Genomic DNA, 20,734 nt, shown 5'->3' with positions numbered 1-20,734 from the left:
ACCATATGCAGAAAACTTACTTTCATGGGCTGTAGCCATACCTGTTCAAGTTGAAGTGTTGCTAATTACATAATAAAATCCATTGTCTAATTTATTCAGGTTGTAGATGGTCTTCTGTCCTTTCTGGTTCCTCTGTCTTTAAACATCTCTCTATGTGTGTGTCAAGTCGCTCGATCATGTCCAACTCTGTGACCCTGTGGGCTATAGCCTACCAGGCTCCTCCATTCATGGGATTTTCCAGGCAAGAGTACTGGAGTGGGTTGCCATTTCCATATCTCTAGTGCCAGCTAATACAGAGAAGCTAGGTGAATGCAGGGAGAAGAAACTCAAGTTAAACTACTTGTTATTCTAATATTTGGTGATGGGAAAGTAGAAACTAGTGAGTAGGTGGTATAGCAGAGAAAGGTACCATATGTATTGGTTTAAGGGTATGTTTGAACTTGAGCATAACTATCACTTTAAGACTCAGTTTATTCACCTGTAAAATAGGATTAATAATACTACTTTGAAAAAAAAATAATACTACTTTGTAGGGTAGTTTTGAGGATTATATGATTTATTAGGTGTAAAAGGCTTAGAAAAGTGACTATCCTCCCATACCCACCCACCCATAGGGCTAGTTGGAGATTAAATAGGTTAATACAAGTAACACTTTATAAAGTACCAGACACATAAATTCAAGTGAATATTAAGAAGTACTATAACAGCAACATGACTACTATAATTCCTCAAGTGGTTTCTCAGTTAATGGACTGATAATTTATATTCCAACCCACCGTGTTCTATGATGAGTTGGCACATATGATTGAAAGTTGCAATCAAAGTTGCAAGAAACTGCAGCTTGGGTGAAGAGAAAAGCTTGAAACCAGGAGACCAGAAGTTTTGTTCCAGCTCCAGCACTAATGGGGTCCGTGACCTTGGTCTAGTCGTTTGAGCTCTCTGAGTTTCAGTTTCCTCATGTGTTAAACGAAGGTCACAGTTCATAAATGCTGTGATTCTAAGCCATCATGTGGTTTTAAACTTTAAAAACTTGGTTTGTAGACATGCTTTTGTAAGCAAATTAAAATGTCTTTGCAGTTGATAATGACTTCAGTTGTTCTAGACATGGAAGAAATTCCGTTTCATTTCCTGAGACCATGTTTCACAGGATCTTAAATAAGGAATGATGTAAGTTTTAATACATAACATTACTATCTAATCATCACTATATTGTTTTTAGTGTACATTTCTATTAATAGCATATCGTAAACTAACTGGTTAAAAGTTAAGCGTGTACAAGGACAGTCACTGTAATTAGATATGGCCTAGAAAAAGTAATTTAGGGATTGTCTCTGGTGGTATCTAAAATTTGGTATCAGTCTCATGGAATTTATTATATTAGGAAATCTATAAAGTTGTAATCAATCCTGTCAGTTGCACCCTGATTTCTCCAGAAGCACCATACTAGTTAAAATTTGTGTAGCATTTTTCCCCCCTCAGAAGCCAGGGATCCTTCTATTCCATTTTTATTTCCAAAGTCAGAGTAGGGCTGTGGTTTGGCAGCAGAGGGTGTGGTTTTGATGAGGTTAGCTAGGCAAGGAAAACGAAACACTACAACAATTGTGAGGACAATTCACTGTCTAGAGACCATGTATCCTTGAGATGTCTGTGTTTATGCATAAAATATCTCCAATGGTTTAGAATTATTCATGGATCCGAGGGAGGGCTGCTGCTGACAGAAGGAGGGAGGGATGGAGGGAGGGAGACGTAAAGAAAAAAGTGAAGAAGGAGGAGAAGAGAGAAGAAAAGGAAGGGAAGGTGGAAATAACATTTGAATATGAAACCATGGAAATATTGATGTTACAGAAAAACTCAAATGAACTTTTTGGCCAGTATAAAACAAGAAGTGCCATTAATGATCAATTCAGCTTACTAATTATTCATAAGGGAAACTGAAGTGCCCAAAGGTTCAGTACTTGCTAGAGGTTCCCAGGTGGCACCGTGGTAAAGAGTCCACCTGCAAATGCAGGAGACACGGTAGACACGGGTTTGATCCCTGAGTCAGGAAGATCCCCTAGAGGAGGAATGGCAACCTGCTCCAGTAATCTTGTCTGGAAAATTCCATGGACAGAGGAGCCTGGCTGGCTATAGTCCATGGGGTTGCAGTGAGTTGGATATGACTGAATGGCTGAGCACACAAACACGCACACACTCCATTACTCAGAAGCTAGATCTTAGGTGACTTCTGAAGCTGGGCATTCATTCACTCTGGAGACGGAAATGGCATCCCACTCCAGTGTTCTTGCCTGGAGAATCCCAGGGAAGGGGGAGCCTTGTGGGCTTCCGCCTGTGGGGTCACACAGAGTCGGACACGACTGAAGCGACTTAGCAGCAGTAGCAGCAGCATTCATTTATACTCGTTTGTTCTTTTAGTCAAGCAACGTTATTTTAAGACTTCTTTGTATAGGCATCATGTTATGCAGTGCGTGACAAGGGACTCCTTCAGCTTACATTCTGTGGGGAGAGATGCTATAGTATAAGCTAGTTACCCAATAAATGTAAAGATGAAATCAGACTGTTGAGTGCTTTAAAGAAAATAAAACAGGGCATTGGACACAGGGTGATGGCATGTTTGGGGAGGGAAGACTTCTCTGAAGAGTTAGAGAAGGAAGGAACTGTGCAAAGATTGTGGAACAGAGCGTTCTAGGCAGAGGACTAGGCAGAGGACTTCCCTTTCTTCTCTTCTACTTCCCCCACCTTCCTGCCCCTTCCTCTTCCTTCTCCTCCTTCTTGTTTCCCTCCCCACCCCACCCTGTGCTTTAAATGTGTTAAATATTATCCTTAGAGCAAGCATGCAGTTCTGGATTATTATCAGTCTCTAGTTTAGAGAAGGGACAGCTGAGGTTCAAATGAGGTGGTGCCAAGGGCAGTAAGTGCTAAGACCCGAACGTGGGGATGCATTTGGAGGATTTGAAGAAGGAAAGCCAGTGAAGCTGCAGCACAGTGAGCAGGAGAGTAATGGTGTGATTAGAGGTGGGAGAAAGAAGCCTGGGACAGATCAGGAATAGTCTTAAGCAGGCAGTGACTTGATTTGTTTTGTAGTTAAGAAAGGCCAATCTGACACTTTTCACTGGCAAAGACCCTGATGGTGGGAAAGACTGAAGGTAGAAGAGAAGGGGGCCACAGAGGATGAGATGGTTGGATGGGATCAGCGATTCAGTGGACATGAACTTGGGCAAACTCTGGGAGATGGTGATGGACAGGGAAGCCTGGCATGCTGCAGTTCATAGGATCCTGAAGAGTTGGACACGACTCGGCAACTGAACCACAACAAGCTGACACATTGTATGCAGAGTGGATTAGAAGGGGCTGAGTGGACACAAATAAACCAACTGAGATACTATTGCTCTTGTCTGGGTGCAGAGTGATGTGCCTCAAGAAGGCTGCAGAAGTGGGGGAGACCTGGACAGATTCTGAAGCTCAGAGAAGACACAGTTAGGCATGTCCCCCAACCTTGTTTTACTCAGTGTTCTTTTTACTAATAAGGGGGAAGATGGGCTTTATAAGTAAAGCAAAATTCCAAAATCTTTAAATATGATTACCATCACTTTGTACTAATATTGTTTTAGACCATGTAACTATTTCAAATATGATTACTTCATCTAAACTCAGAGGGACAAGAATCCCCCCCATTATATTCCAATGATAGAATAAAAATTATTCATCACAGCAAAGCAAGCAGGTGTTAAGATTTCCATAAATACAAAAATAAACTTCCAGTTTATGAGTCGAAGTCAGTGTAGATATAGCTCAATTTCATGTGTGTTTTATACATTTATACCCACGTGAAAGTGAAAGTCGCTCAGTTGTGTCTGACTCTTTGCAACCCCATGGACTACACACTCCATGGAATTCTCCAGGCCAGAATACCGGAGTGGGTAGCCTTTCCCTTCTCCACGGGATCTTCCTAACCCAGGGTTCGAACCCAGGTCAAGCCCCAGGTCAAGCTCCAGGGGAGCTTCCTGACCCAAGAATCGAACCATGGTCTCCTGCATTGCAGGTGGATTCTTTACCAAATGAGCTATCAGGAAAGCCCCATACCCACATAGACATTCGCATGTCAATGATTTTAGTCTGACTAGTGATGTTAAGGCAAGTCCACAAAATTTTACTGTCTAAAGTGTCCTAATGTATAGCACAAGGAACCTTATTCATTATCCTGTGAAAAACCATAATAGAAAAGAACATAAAAAATGTATCTATGCATATAACTGAATCACTGCTGTGCAGCAGAGATTGGCACAACATTGTAAATCAGCTATACTTCAGTAAAAAAAAAAAAAAGTGGATTGGCAGACTTCAGAAATACTTCCAGTGTTGACAGTTAAAATAACTGCTTTAAAATTTTTAACTGATCAGGAGAAGTTGATAAAAATTCAGTGAATTCGACTCTTAATAGTTTTCACTTTGTTTTGTTTGTATTTTGTATGCTAAAATGGCACTGGCAGATACTGCTTTGGTTATGTGTATAATATTTAGCCACTCCGTTTAGAATATTTTCCTAAGTGTGGAAAGAACTTAAGCATGATATAAAGCTCATGGAACCTGCCCAAAAACCTACAGGTCAAATGTCCCTGTAATATCAGTGGCTATCATTAAACACCAGTAATATTCCCCAGATGCTTTAAATATGTTAAATATAATCCTTCCAACAAACATGCAAGTTTCATATTATTGTCAATCTCTAGTGTAGAGAAGGGACAGGCGCAGTTCAAATGTGGTAGAGGAAGCAAGACCAGCCTAGTTTGTAGGCCCGGTCTTTTTCTTTCTTTTTACCTATAACATTTTGTTTTACTTTTACTTTTTTGTTTTTTTAAAAAAAGAAAGTAAAGTACTGCACTGTGTGGTATGTGGGATCTTGGTTCCACAATCAGGGATGGAACATGTTATTCCTGCACTGGGAGCACAGTCTTAACAACTGGGCTACCAGGGAAATTCTAGTCATTCTTCTATGCTCAGTTTTATGAATCATTCAGTCTGCCCTCAGATTAGAGAAACAATGACTCTTAAGTCCACATTCAAGTTCAAAAGCTGATATTCTGCAGGCAAAGTCCCGTTTGATTGTTTGTCCTGATATTCTCCCATCATGGTGATCCTCACCTAGAAATTCTGCATGAAGTTACCTATTAGGTTAGTGTTTCTCAGACTTGAGCAATGTATGCAACTCCGACAGGGAATACAAATTTATTATTAAGTCCGTTTCAAAGAACGTGACTTTGAAATGTACAACCAGAAAGCCGTTATGAGCTCCTTAGACTTATAATTCTCATATATGTAGTGATAGAACTGGAGGCAAGTTTAAAAATTATATTAAAACAAAACTATTTAAACCTATAGAAACTCTATGGTCTATATCCTTGCAGCCTTTCTGGCCTCATTGTGAGAGGGATCTTAGGTACCCAGCCCAGGACAGAACCCCAGCCCAGTGGTGAAAGCTCAGTCCTAATCACTGGACCATCAGGGAATTCCCTCATTAGATTCTTTTTATTTGGCTTTTCACTACTGTGATAATGTTATTCTTCCACTATTCTTCTCTATTCAAACCACATGAACACCTGTATTCCTACAGTGTCCCTGACATCACTGAGTCTGCAGTTGAGCCAGCCTACTAGGTTTGCCTCTGTTCCGTTCCTCTGAGGCCTTGACTTGACATCATGGCAATCAAATATAACAGTAAATAAAGGTACCTACATTGGTTGGCCATACTTGGCTAGAAGCTGGTCATTCAGATGATTGAAATAATACTTACAACAATATTTTAGTTTATCTCAAAAATGTAACCACAAAATTTCATTTTGTAAAGAAAATGTGTGGACTTAAAAGAGTATGTCTGTGGAAACACAGAGTTCCATGAACTCTGCTTTAAGAAGACTTGTGTCTACACTCTATAGCCTTAATTTCTAAGACTAGGAAACTGATGCCACTGGCTTTATTTTTTATACTGTTGTTGGATATTTTACCATGGACATGATTTAATTTTGCAACCAAAAAAGTCACCACTTAATCTCATTAGTGATCAGGAAAATGCAAATTAAAATACAATGCAATACTATTATATATCCACCAAAATGTTTAAAATTTAAGAGACAAACCAGGCTTGTGAGGATATAGAGTAACTGGGCCTCCTTTATATTGTTAGTAGGAACACAAATTGGTATAACTACTTAGAAAACTGTCTAAAAATATCTATTAAAGCTGAAAGTACAAATGTCTATGACCAGGCAATTCCATTCCCTGATGAACACCCTATAGAAACTTAATATGTTCATCAAAATCATGTAGTAAAATGTTCACAGCATCGCTATAATACTTCCAATCTGGAAACATCCTTAATGCCCATCAACAATAGATTGGATAAATAAACTGTGATATGTTCATACAATCAATTATTATATAGCAGTGAGAATAAAGAAATTACTGCTACATATTGCAATAACATGGAGGAATCTCAGAAATATAATGTTGAACAAAAGAAGCCAGATACGAAAAATTACATACTTCTTACGTTTATATACACACACACAAAAGTACATATTATGTGATTTTATTTATACAATTTCTAAAAACAGCTAACATCTGTGCTGTTTTGTGAGTACCCTTAGAAGGGGTAGTGGCTAGGAGGGGGCTTAAAGGGAACTTCTGGGGAACTGGTGATACTCAATTTCTTCTTTTCATTGGTGGTTAGTTGGATGTAATAATTTATTGAGCTAGATAATTTGTACTCTTTTCTTTAGCATTCTAGCTTAGTAAAATGATTTCTTTAAAAAAAGACCTTTCAAAAGTCTTTTGGCATTCAGATATTGTCAGTTTTTCTTTGGCTTTTGAGGTGCTATTGTTTTTCTCTCTCCTTGTTTTTTCTTTTAATTAACTTATTTTTTTTTTTACTGAAGGATCATTGCTTTACAGATTTTTGTTGTTTTCTGTCAAAGCTCAACATGAGTCAGCCATACGTATACACATATCCCCTCCCTTTTGAACCCCTCTCCCACTTCCCTCTAGGTTGATACAGAGCGCCTGTTTGAGTTTCCTGAGCCATACAGCAAATTCCTGTTGGCTCTCTATTTTACATATAGTCTCCTTGCCTATTAATTCAAGAACAAAATTGTTTTTAATGACCAGCTATATACAAAACACTGTGCTAGGCAAAGAACTCTACACCAATAAGAAGATGACAAGTTGTATTTTGAAAGTTTGAATAACTGTTGTAGAAGCTGCTTGTCAAGACTTTCAATTAATCTTCAAGATTCTTTCCAATCAGAGCTTCATATTCCCTCTCTGGCTTCTGTATTAAACTGTTTTGACTTAGTGGTCACCTCCCAGTTGGTGTTTTTGGCTTTTGCCCAAGAAAATCCTGCTTTCTGTTCTGTGCTCTCTTGTTCTCCCCAGCTGTTCCTAATCTTTGAACTCTTAATCTGCCATCTTGGATATATCAGATTCTTTCTGGCTCCTCTCTCCCATCGCTTCTTTTAAGAATTTAAGGGATGAAAAATTCCTCCAAGTCTCCATTGGAGATTCAAGTTTACTCTGCATTCAAGAAGTTATTTGGTATTATCTATCTATCTATATTCATCAATTTTGTTGTTCAGTCACTAAGTTGTGTCTGACTCTTTGCGACCCCATGAGCTGCAGCATGCCAGGCTTCCCTGTCCTTCACTGTCTCCTGAAGTTTGCTCAAACTCATGTCCGCTGATTCGGTGGTGCCATTCAACCATCTTATCCTCTGTTGCCCCTCTTCTACTCCTGCCCTCAATCTTTCCCAGCATCAGGATCTCTTCCAATGAGTCAGTGCTTTGCATCAGGTGGCCAAAATATTGGAGTTTCAGCTTCAGCATCAGTCTTTCCAGTGAATATGCAGAGTTGATTTCCTTTAGGATTGACTGGTTTGATCTCCTTGCAGTCCAAGGGACTCTTAAGAGTCTTCTCCAACACCACATTTCGAAGGCATCAATGCATTATATTAATTCTACATATAGTTGTTGCTATATCTCCAAAACGATATAGTTTACTTTTCTGTTTGGTATTAAAGTTTGTTTTGGTTACAAAATTTTCAAAAGCAAATACTCTTGACTTCAGTAATAAGTAAATAAATGTCACCCCTATTACTTAGCATTATTTGGGAGGTTCTACTATGAAATTACTGGGAGAAATATCAATAACCTCAGATATGCAGATGACACCACCCTTATGGCAGAAAGTGAAGAAAAGCCTCTTGATGAAAGTGAAAGAGGAGAGTGAAAAAGTTGACTTAAAACTCAACATTGAGAAAACTAAGATCATGCCATCTGGTCACATCACTTCATGGGAAATAGATGGGGAAACAGGGGAAACAGTGTCAGACTTTATTTTTTGGGGCTCCAAAATCACTGCAGATGGTGATTGCAGCCATGAAATTAAAAGACACTTACTCCTTGGAAGGAAAGTTATGACCAACCTAGATAGCATGTTCAAAAGCAGAGACATATTACTTTGCCAACAAAGATCCATCTAGTGAAGGCTATGGTTTTTCCAGTAGTCATGTATGGATGTGAGAGTTAGACTGTGAAGAAAGCTGAGCACTGAAGAATTGATGCTTTTGAACTGTGGTGTTGGAGAAGACTCTTGAGAGTCCCTTGGACTGCAAGGAGATCCAACCAGTCCATTCTAAAGGAGACCAGTCCTGGGTGTTCATTGGAAGGACTGATGCTAAAGCTGAAACTCCAATACTTTGGCCACCTCATGTGAAGAGTTGGCTCATTAGAAAAGACTCTGATGCTGAGAGGGATTGGGGGCAGGAGGAGAAGGGGACGACAGAGGATGAGATGGCTGGATGGCATCACTGACTTGATGGACATGAGTTTGGGTGAACTCCAGGAATTGGTGATGGACAGGGAGGCCTGGCTTGCTGCAATTCATGGGGTCGCAAAGAGTCGGACATGACTAAGCAACTGATCTGAACTATGAAATAAGACAGGAAAAGCAAATGAGAATTTCAAATCATGGAAAAGAAAAGGCAAATTTATTAATATTTTTGTTTACATATAATATACTTCTATGCCTGGAAATCCCAAATGACTCAAAACATTAAAACCACCAAGATAACTGGTAGAGTCACTGAATATAAGATAAATTTTAAAAATTTAAGTATAGTTGACTTACACTATTGTGTTAGTTTCAGGTGTGCCACATACTGATTCCATTGTTTTTTTCAGAGTCTATTCTTTTATAGACTGTTACAAGATAGTGAATGTAATTCACTGTGTTGCACAGTAAATTCTTGTTGCTTATCTATTTCACATATAATGGTTTGTATCTATTAACCTCACACTCCAAATTTGTCCCCTCCATCCCTCTTTGGTAGCCATAAGTCTGTTTTCTGTCTGTGAATCTGTCTCTGTTTGTATATAGATTCACTTATATTATTTTTTCTATTCCACATTTAAGTGCTATCATATAGTATTTATCTTTCTCTGATTTACTTCATCAGCATAATGTTCTCTAGGTCCATCTGTTTGTTGCAAATGGCAGCATTTTTTTTTTTCTAAGACCAAGTAATATTCCACTGGATATGTGTATATATATATATACCATATCCTCTGAAGCCAGTCATCTGTTGATGGGCACTTGGGCTATTTCCCTGTCTTGGCTATTATAAATAGCGTTGCTATGAACATTGGGGTACATGTGTCTTTTCAAATTAGAGTTTTTGTTTGCTCCTGATACATACCGAGGAGTGGAATTACTGGATCATATATCGGAGAAGGCAATGGCACCCCACTCCAGTGTTCTTGCCTGGAGAAATCCCATGGATGGAGGAGCCTGGTAGGCTGCAGTCCATGGGGTTGCTAAAAGTCAGACACGACTGAGTGACTTCTCTTTCACTTTTCACTTTCATGCATTGGAGAAGGAAATGGCAACCCACTCCAGTGTTCTTGCCTGGAGAATCCCAGGGACGGGGGAGCCGGGTGGGCTGCCGTCTCTAGGGTCGCACAGAGTCGGAAATGACTGATGCGACTTAGCAGCAACAGCAGCATAGTAGTTATAATTTTAGTTTTGTTTTCCTTAGTGGCTGCTAAGATAAATATTTTTTAAAAACAGTAACTTCTCTGCATATTAGAAATAGAGTTATACATAGAAATTACAAAATAAATTCTTAAAAAATAGTGTCATGAATAAATTTAACAAGGGAAGTCTAGAATGTATATGAACAAAGTTATAAAATTTAATTGAAGGAAATAAAACATGTCGAATAAATGGCGAGACATACCAAAATCTTGGATTAGAAAAAAATTATGAAAATACAAATCCTTCCCAAGTTAATATAAAAATGTTATTGAATCCAGTCAAAATCCCACTAAGGACGCAGTAATGGAAAGGATAAGAAAAAATAAAAATTTAAAAATTGTCAAGAGAATCTTGAACAAGAACAATAAGGGACATTTTGCTGTACCACATATTTTAAAAAGATACTGTGAAGTGACTGCAATAAAAATATTACAATATGTTTATAGATAATAAATAGTTCTTTACAGCCTTACAGACCTTTATTTTTATGAACAAGGTGAGTATGGATGAGTCAAATCTGACAGTAGGCTGTGAGGTCCCTCAGCAAAATAAGATCCCATTGAGCTCTGTCCCCTGAGCAGTTCCATTTTTCCCCTCTCCACCTAGTCAATGAGTCTGACAAAATACTTAAAGCAAACACCAAACTGGTACCTGCTTTTGAGAGAATTGTACAGGAGATCTTGTTACAGCTCTCAGAGAGTTTGAAGTCTGGTGAGGGAGCCTGGCAGGTAAAGTACTGAAGCGCAGCACATCTGCCTGTAGGGTGCTTGCCTCCTCCACTTCTGTATGTGTACCTGAGCCCAAGTCTAGCAGGTTATATGTTTATGGTCCCTTGGCCAGTGCCAGCAGCATTTTCCCAAAGAGCCAAGCCAGTGAAAGTCACAGAGAAGTTAATGTCCTGCTAGCAGACAATCAGAATGTGAATTATATTTCACTAGAACAATAGGTTTTCAAACTGACACTCTTAAATATTGTAGTATACCAAAATAAATTTTATTTTTATATGCTAGAAATCAACAATCTGAAAATGAAATTAAGAGAATTCTATTGACAGCACCTATTTTTTTTTTTTGAAAAGAAGAAAGGACTTAGGAATAAGTTGAACAAAAGAAGTATAAGACTTGTGCACTGGAAACTGCAGAGCATGAAATAAGTAAAGGAAAAACCAAATTAATAGAAAAACAGCTTGTTTTCATGGATTGGAAATTTAAGATGATTAAGATGGCAAGGACTTCCCTGGCGGTGCAGTGGCTCAGGTTGCACACTCCCAATGCAAGGGCCCTGGGTTTGATTCCTGGTCAGGGAACTAGATCCCACATGCCACAACTAAAGATCCAGCAGAGCCAAATAAATAAACATATTTAAAAAATATATATATATATATGTATATGGCAGTACTCCTCAAGCCAATCTACAGAGTCAATGCAATCTCTATGAAAATGACAACTGATTTTTCTGCAGGAATTGTCCGTCTGGTCGTAAAATTCATGTTAAAATAGAAAGGGCCCAAAATAGTCAAAATAATCTTTTAAAAAACAACACATTTGGAAGACTCAGACCCATTTCAAAACTCATTACAAGGCTGCAGTAATCCCAGGACTATGTAGTATATGTGTACAGATAGAGACAGAGATCAGATAGGGAGCAGAGTCCAGAAGTAGAAGTAAACCTAGACATCTATAGTCAATTGGAATGATTTGGTCACATTAAATACAGGATCCCCAGTTAAATTTAAAGAACAAATAATTTTCTAGTAGATCTTGAACAATGTTTGGAACATGCTTATACTGAAAAAATTGTTCATAGTTTATCTGAAATTCAAATTTAACTAGACATCCTGTGTTTTTATGTGCTAAATTTGGTAACCCTGAATAGGGAGGCAGGACAGACAACTTTTGCCCACATTGTCATATGCCAAAGGCTCCGGGAAGGGGCTGGTGGGAGTTCTAGGTATTTACTTAAATTTCTGCTAAAGGAATTCTATTTTCTTTACAATAATAACCTTTAAAAGAAAAATATTGCAAAGTGGTAAAATGCATTGTACATCTCATTAAAAAAAAACACCTTTGGCTTTGTGTAGAACCATAATTAAAATTATTAAAATAGAGAATGAAACAGAATGTAACTGGATTTACCATAATCATTGCAATAATTAGGGAATGTTCCCCATTTCCCCATAAACAACATTTCACTCTGTCAGGCTCTTTCCCCCCATCCCACCCTCCCCCCCAACATACTGTGAGTGGTCTGAAAATGTACGCTGGGATCTTGAGTTGGCATTTCCTTTTAGTCCCTTCCGAGATCACTCTGTGCAAAGTTTACAGTTCTTTCCTTGATTACACTATGCCTAAAGTGTTAAACCCCGTTAGCAATCACTGCACAGATTTCCTCAATGAGACCCTTGTGCGCCTGACAATGTGACTATTTGTTTGAAAGTCACTACCACTGACATTTGTGCTGCTCAGCGCTGTGTTACCAGTGCTTTCTTTATGTCACTGTTTCTCTTCAGTAACTAAGAAAAGCAAAACAAAGTACAAATAACTGCTTATTCAGAAAGAAATCTCAGATTGTTCCTTAAACCTGCTCCAGGCAGCACATACAGACTTTGGAGTGATCTGGAAAATATGAAAAACCCTTGGCTGGGAGACAAAACCCAAACTGATCTGCGGTGATGGCAAAAGCAGAAATACGAGCTCAATAATAAAAATGAATTTCTGTACAACTGCTCGTGGCTTCAGGAAGGAGGAGGAGTTCTCAGAAGTTCAACTATGATCTGATGTTTGAAAGGAGGCTGCATGGGAGGGAGGGAGGGAGACCCGGCTTTGTTTCAGGGCTGGTCCCTCAATTGTTGGTTGATTGATTGAAAAAGGCAAATGGGGCTGCCGTCTCCCTGCCAAGGGTTTTATTCTGCCTCAGCCCTCCCTGAGTGCCTGGAGTGTGGACTCTCTGTGGCCCTCACCTGCTGCTTTGTTCCAACAAAGCCAGCATCTTGCAGCCGCTGCCACTCACTCCTCTGAGCCGTTGTCCCGGCTGTCCTGAGTGTGTAAACCCTGCCACCCCCATCTGCCCAGCCACCTGCCTCCTTTAAATATCTTCCTGCAACCCCATGGCTTCTGGAAGCTCTCTGGAATTGTTGCCACCCACTTGTCTTTAACTGCCAACAGAATCCTCTCCCAGAGCCACTCTGAAAATGATTGTCTCATGTCTGTTGTGTGTATATCCCAACAGGCTGAAGCACATGTACTCGGAGGCAGGCAGACTAGGGCTCATTAATGGATTTTGTCTCTCGCCGGCTCTGTGACCTCCAGCGACAATAGTCATGATGATGCCTAGACAGCTAGTGAGCTGTTTTGCCAAGCAAGTGCTCAGCATGCCACGTGCTCCCTTTTATTTTCTCCCCATGTGAAAGTTACCAGTGGCGCTAGTGATAAAGAAGCCGCATGCCAATGCAGGAGATGTAAGAAATGCAGGTTTGATCCCTGGGTGGGGAAGATCCCCTGGAGCAGGGCATGGCAATCCACTCCAGTATTCTTGCCTGGAGAATCTCATGGACAGAGGAGCCTGGTAGGCTACTTTCCATAGGGTTGCAAAGAGTCAGACTTGACTGAAGAGACTTAGCATGCATTCATTCTCCTTGTTTTACAGACCAGAAAGCTGACTGAGAAGTAAAAGAAACTTGATCAAGGTCAAATAAATCCCTCCTGGTGGAGCTGGGTTTGGAATTCAAAGGGTCAAGCTCTTACTGGGGGACTCAGATATCAGGAGAGGTACCTTTATTATTTCATCTTCTCAACAGCCCTATGAAGTTTGTATTAGCCACATTATAGTGATGGGGTTGTGCTGTGCTATGTTCTTAGGTACTCGGTCATCTCCAACTCTTTGCGACCTCATGGACTGTAGCCCACTAGGCTCCTCTGTCCATGGAATTTCCCAGCAAGAGTACTGGAGTGGGCTGCCATGCCCTCCTCCAGGGGCTCTTCCCAACCAAGGGATTGAACCCAGGTCTCCCACATTGCAGGCAGATTCTTTATCATTTGAGCCACCAGGGAAGCCCAAGAATACTGGAGTGGGTAGCCTATCCCTTCTCCAGGGCAACTTCCCGAGCCAGGAATTGAACTAGGGTCTCCTGCATTGCAGGAAGATTCTTTACCAGTTGAGTTACCAGGGAAACGAAGAGATGGGGCTACTAAGGGCCAAAAGGTTTCAATGACTCATCCATGATCAGGCCTCTAGGAAGCAGCCAATGATTCTAAGTAGGAGGCTTACACCTGCAATGGGGAAAAAAAAGTGTGTGTTGTGCACTAATGAATTTGCAAAATGCTGGGTCAAATCTAACTCAACAGGTTTTTTTTTTTTTCCTTCTAAGTTTTAAATTGTTTAACCATGGGGCTTCCTAGAGTCTTGAACAGTACACGAAATGTGCACCATAAAGTCTCCAAAATAGGATTTCATAGGCAGCCTTTTCAAATGTATTGAACCACGAAGCTTTTTTTTGAGATCCACCTATTAAAGTTTTTTTTCTTTTTTTTCCTGTGGTAATGCTTCCCTGAATACAAATTAGGAAGATACTACACTATTTAAGTGATAACACCTGCAAGATAAGGAAGTTGCTAGAGATACATTGGTTGTTGCTGTTCAGAAGGTAGTAACAAACCACTCTGAATGCTTCCAACCTGGGTGAGCTCTTGAGCCTGTCAGGGAAGACCAGCTGCCCTTGGGCCTCAGGAGCCTGACCCCCAGATGTCGTTTGCTTTATTAATTCATTGAACTGGTATTTGTGTTTTGGTTTTGTTTTGTTTTTAATATTTTGTTGACCTGTTGTGTGTTGTTGCTGCTGTTTCACCTGAGCTGTGTGGCTTTCTGGGTTTTTCCCATTGGCTTCTTCCCAATGGGTTCTAATGTGGGATAAAGCATTTCACAAGGTAACCTCTTGTTAAAATCCAATAAAATTAAACTTAGGGCAGAGGTTAGAGTCAGCACCAGTCTTAATGTGAGTTGGCATTTAGCACTTAAGGCATTTTGTAATAATGGCTACCATTTATTCAGTGTTTATTATGTACCAGGTTTTACATGGGTTGTTTCATTTAATCTTCCTCATGTCCTGTGGAGTAGTTACTGTTGTAGAAGCCTTCAAGATGGCCCTCCATGGTCCTCTCCCACACTGAATTAGAGATGCCTTGAATGACCAATAGAATATGTCAGAGGTGGTGGGATGTGACGTCTAAGTCTTCAAGGCATAATATCACTGCAACTTCCATTAGTCTCTTGGATTGCTTACTGTGGGTGAAGCCAGCTGCCATTTTGTGAAGACATTCAAGCAACATTATGGGGAGGCCCATATGGAGAGGAACCAACTTGCCAGCTGCATGAGAGAACCTTTTTGGAAATGTATTCTCCATCCCCAGTCAGACTTTTGGATGAATGCAGAACCCAGTTGACATCTGACTATAACCTCATGAGAGACCCCTGAGCTACTCCCAACTTTCTGACCCATAGGGAAGACTATTGTTATTTGAGGCAACTAAGTTTCAAGGTGATTTTCCATAAGCAAGAAATAACTAATAACAGGTACTAGTACTATCCCCCATTTTTCAGTTGTGGGCATGGAAAGTATGAGAGATTAAGTAATTTACTCAAGGGATTTACTTAAGTAACTCACTCACAGGACTTGTTCAAGGTCACAGCCAGAGTTAAGGTAGTTGAGCGGGATGCAGCAAAGGACTCTTTCCCTCACACCCCAGAATACAAAATACTGCTCTGGAAGTCTGCTACAGAATCCTGATCTCTATTTCTAGGCTCATTTATTCAGTGCGGTGATGTGATAACACAGAACATTTTGGACTCCGTCCATTTATACCTCTCATGAACTTTAGGTCCTTAGAGAGTAATATTATTTACCTGGTTGTGGATGAAATAATTTAATATATTAAACGTTCAGGCAGAGTCTAGGCACTGGATATTTTAAGTTTCCTTCCCTTCCAATTCCTTCTTTAGCATCAGGCCTTACTTCGGTGGTGAGGAAAAAAAGAAGGTTAGCCCAGCCAACAATCTGTCATTCCCACCCTAGAGGGAATTAGCTCATCCAGATGCAGCCCTAACTGGCAGGAGACTGAGGAGGCAGCCTTTTTGCTTGGAGAGCAAAGGACAGGAAGACATAATTTTTGAGTATGGTTTACTTTGGGAGCAGGCAGGTTTGGATGGGTGCCCCAGGAGGCTTTTGGAATAGCTAGAGGGCATCAGAAGAACCCAGAGAAGCCACTGTAAGTAGGAGGGAGCTTTTATCACAAACTGACTTAAGGCCCGCCCGACGTAAGTCTCATTAACAAAGATGGTTGCTGTGCAGTGTCACCTGGAACATCTGCTGCTCCAGCTTCAGCCAGGGGAGACCAGGAAAAGAACACTGATTCAGTCTTCAAAGTTAGTCTTTGCTTTGTGCTCTTTGGGTTTCTTTTTAAAGTCCTTGGCCCCCAGTATAAACATCTTCAGAGATGCACAAAACCCAAAATTAAGTACCTTGGTTTAGGTCACAGAGTTTGGTCTAGAACCCCCGCAAAGAACCCATGTTGTAATCACTATGTTTAATCAATTCGCTTTGGGTTGAAAGGCACACATTGCTTCTTCCATGAAGCTTCTCCTCCATAATGCTGCGAAAGTTTACTCATTTTGAGAAATTTTAGCGGTAATATGTAGCCTGGCATACTCCATCAATAAATATTTCTTTAGGCAAGTCTTTTGAACACCTATTTTTGCCAGGTACTCTATTGCCTGCTAGGGATTTGGCAATGAACAAAATGTAGCCCCTCATGCTTTCATGAAGTTTACACCTAGAGGTGGGCGGCATGGTAGAGTAAATGATAAATTACGTAATCAGCTTAAAGGTGATAGAGAAAAGTAAAACAAGGGAAAGAAGCAAAAACAGGGTTTGTGGCGTGGATAGTGCAATTTATATAGAGATTGGTTAAGGAAGTACTTACTGAAAAGGTGACATTTGGGTAAGACTCGAAGGAGGCGAGGCAGTGAGCCATGTGTCTACCAGGGGAAGAGTATGCCACTAATTTATCTACTACTTGGGACTTGCTCTTGGGTTCCTTCATGTTGGTAATTTTATTTTTCCTTCTGTCCCCTAGTAAATTCTCAGGAGCATGTACTTCATCTTCTGCTTCCTTGGGTCTGATATAAGTGCCTTCTACAGAATGTTATTTGTACCACAGGCTTTTTTTTTTTTTTGTACCACAGGCTTTTAATAAATGCTTGTTGAATATTTTGTTTAAAGTCATTTTCTCACTATTGCCCTTTTTAGGCAAGAAATGAAGGGAAAACTACAGTAGTTCAGTACTCTGTCCAATAGTCTAAATTACTTAGAATGTCCAAACCAACATTTAACTGTGCTATCCAACATTCTGGGTTGGTATCCTTTGCCTTCCATAAACATTACATCTAAAAAGATTTGCAAAAGTCTTGGCTTCTCCTAAATTCAAAACAGGAAGCCCCTATAATCTCTAAGCTGTCTTCATTCACCTCCAAACCCCAAACTGGAATCAACCATTACTATTTTGTAATTACAATCTCTTTGTAAAATGAGCTCTGACATTTAAAAAAAGTGATTTCCTGCTTAAGCTAGAGACATCCTGTTATTCTTAATAATATTCTATGCCACCTAAATATTAACGTACCTTGAATTCATAAGGACAGAACCGTACATGGCTGGTAACTCATGTGTTTCTCTTTGATTTTTGCAAAAAGAGACGCTTCGCGGAAACACTTTCCAATTTCTATTTGAACAAGATTCTCAGTTTTCATTTCGGTGAGACACTGACCTTGTTTGATTCAGTGCTTTCCACAGAAGTGCATAACCCATGCTTGATTTTGTTTTGAAAAGACAAATTGAAAATGCAAAGGAATTATGACAATGTTGAAGATCCTAATGACGTCAACAATAATAGTGTTGGGGAAAATTTAACAGAAGATCAAAGTCAGAAGACAATCAGCAGCTGAGGAATGAGCTAACATTACACATAAGAGATGGAGACAAGGTGATGTCTTAATAAAGGTGAAGGGGTTGGGGAGTCAGGGGGGATCATTCTCTAAAGTATGACTGGTAAAAACCCAGAAGACAAACTCATTATAAGAGACAGATCAAATGGTAGGTAATAAGAAAGTCAAATGTGTCAAGAAGAGCTTGCTGCTTTGACACCTGTGGTCACGTACACGCCTCTAAGGAAGACTATTAGGATAACAGGGATGTAATCACTCAGGTTTTTTTCCAAGAATATCAATTTCTAGCACCACATATTCTCTCCCAGTCAGCCCTCAAATGTATTCAGTAATGCTTTAGTCACCATCTGGGGAAATAAACATCCAATCAAGCACAACTATCCCGAATCTTAATCATTTCAGGATGTTAGATACAGAAAAAAAGGACTGTTCTTAATTCTTTCTACAGTGCATACGATACTACTTGCACATCTGGAGAGGGAAGGACAGCTGCTCACTCTGTGTGTGAAACCTTGGGCAAATTATTTACCATTCTGAACTTCACTTCCTTTAACTATAATACAGGGATAAGAATACAAAACTTAGATGGATGGTGCTTAGGAACATGAAAACAATAGCCAACTTATACCAAGTTCCAGCACATCTTTAAACCCTTTATGTGTATGAATGTATTTAATCCTAATAACAATCTATGACATAAGTATCATGATTTACAGATGAGGGAACCAAGCCCAGAGAGATCCGGGCCATTTCAGATTCAACCATGTACTCAACTGCCACTCTGAAATATTTCTCTAATGATGGATGTAAAACACACAGTCAAACAAAATATTTTTGTTATAGGGAGAAGATACAATATTTCTCACTTAAGCAGATTCAGTTACAAAGTGATTGCTTCCCTGAGACTCCCGAACATATTCAGGTGAGAAGAAAATCAGAACGGATAAAAACAGACTTTAAAAATAATGGGATTAGGCTTCCATGATGGCTCAGTGGTAAAGAATTTGCCTGCCAATGCCGGGGACACAGGTTCAGTCCCTGGTGCAGGAAGATTCCACACACTGTGCAGCAGCTAAGCCCATGCGCCATAACTACTGAGCCTGTGCTCCAGAGCCCGGGAGCTGCAACTACTGAACCCGTGTGCTGCAGCTACTGAAGTCCACATACCCAAGAGCCCGCGCTCCCCAACAAGAGAAGCCCCCGCAGTGAGAAGCCGTGCGCTGCAACTGGCGAGTCGGCCCCACTCTCGGCAGCTAGAGAAAGTCCACACGGCAGTGAAGACCCAGCACAGCCGGAGAGAATAAATAAGATTATTTTAAAAAATGGGGTTCAGACACATTTCCTTTTGGACCCCATGTCTTCGATTGATAAGTGGGCTGAACTGACTGGTGATCTCAGTCAAAAAAAGGGGCTCCCTTAAATGAAAATAGCAGTTCAAGCTAATTGCTTGACTAAATCAATTGTTTCATTTAAAAATCATCAGTCTGTCAGTTCAGCAAGGCTCCAGCTTTATTCCTAGGGTTTTGTGATTCTTTGGAGGTATGAAATGGAGTTAAATATTGATCTTGTTCCTTCAGTCAATAAATTTGTAAACAGATCACATCACTGAAACGACAAATTCTGCCACCATTTTTATGTTCAGAATCTATCACTTGATGCTTATAAAGTCCACTTACACATTTCCTTGTGGACATTGTCAGCAAGCCCAGGGGAGGAATATATTCTTGCCATGATCTCAGGGGTGAGGTGATAAAAATAACAGTCAAGTGGAGCACTTTCCTCAAGGTGTCGAAATATATCGGTGAAGATATTTGATCAGACTTCATTACAAGGTGGCAGAATGCAAAAGCTATGCTTGTCATTTTTATTTAATTATGAATGCATTTTGTGGCCCATTTTGATAGTAAGACAAAAGTGGGAAGCTAATGACTATTTGAAGAAAACAATAGAACAGTAATGAACTTATTTGCAAGGAGGTAAAAATAAAACATTGGTTGTATCAGAAATAAAAATCATCAAGAGAAACAAAAGAACCTTTACAACAGACCGATTATGTGTGAGCTGTAGGTCTAGTGGTTAGAAGAATTTATCTGAGTGAATCTTTCAGATTTAAACACTGACTGCCACTTACTTGCTGTATACCACATACGTGTTAAATGCTGTTTTATTATTGGTACGTTTGTATGAGTTACAATAAAAACCTAAGTTTGCCTAAATTATGGTACCTAGTAATGGAAGAATGAGGCAAAAAGCCAGTCAAGCTGGCTTTAATTCCACTTTTTGGCCACTATGAAGAGCGCTGCAAGGAACATGCACCACAGTGGCTTTTGAAAACCCATTTTACAGGCAGTGGCACAGCCCAGTCATTAGGCACGTTGTCTCTTCACCCGAACTACCCTGGTTCTAATCCTGGCTCAGTCCTTTACATTTGTTATCTCATGTCATCCTGTTGTTCTTATCCCATTCTTATTATTTTATAACATTGTACAGTATTGGCAGTATTATTAATCCATATTTTAGAGGAGTGGATGAGAGGGATAAGGTCCCTCTGAACAAGGACACACAGCTAGTAAGTGGCAGAGGTGGGATTTGAACCCAGAAGGAAGAAGACAGAGACATGGAGGCCAGCTCTGGATCACCCATTTCTTAATTGTGCCAG

General features: G+C 40.0%; 1 protein-coding gene across 1 annotated transcript in view; it reads right to left on the bottom strand.

Annotated features, from left to right (window-relative positions):
• Positions 1-20,734, bottom strand: part of RBPJ (recombination signal binding protein for immunoglobulin kappa J region) — a 237,102-nt gene that overhangs the window by 155,718 nt on the left and 60,650 nt on the right. The gene's annotated exons all lie outside the window — the stretch shown is intronic.

The sequence above is a fragment of the Ovis canadensis genome, chromosome 6 (assembly GCF_042477335.2).
Source record: "Ovis canadensis isolate MfBH-ARS-UI-01 breed Bighorn chromosome 6, ARS-UI_OviCan_v2, whole genome shotgun sequence".
Lineage (NCBI taxonomy): Eukaryota > Metazoa > Chordata > Mammalia > Artiodactyla > Bovidae > Ovis > Ovis canadensis.
This window is presented reverse-complemented; position numbering and strand designations above follow the sequence as displayed.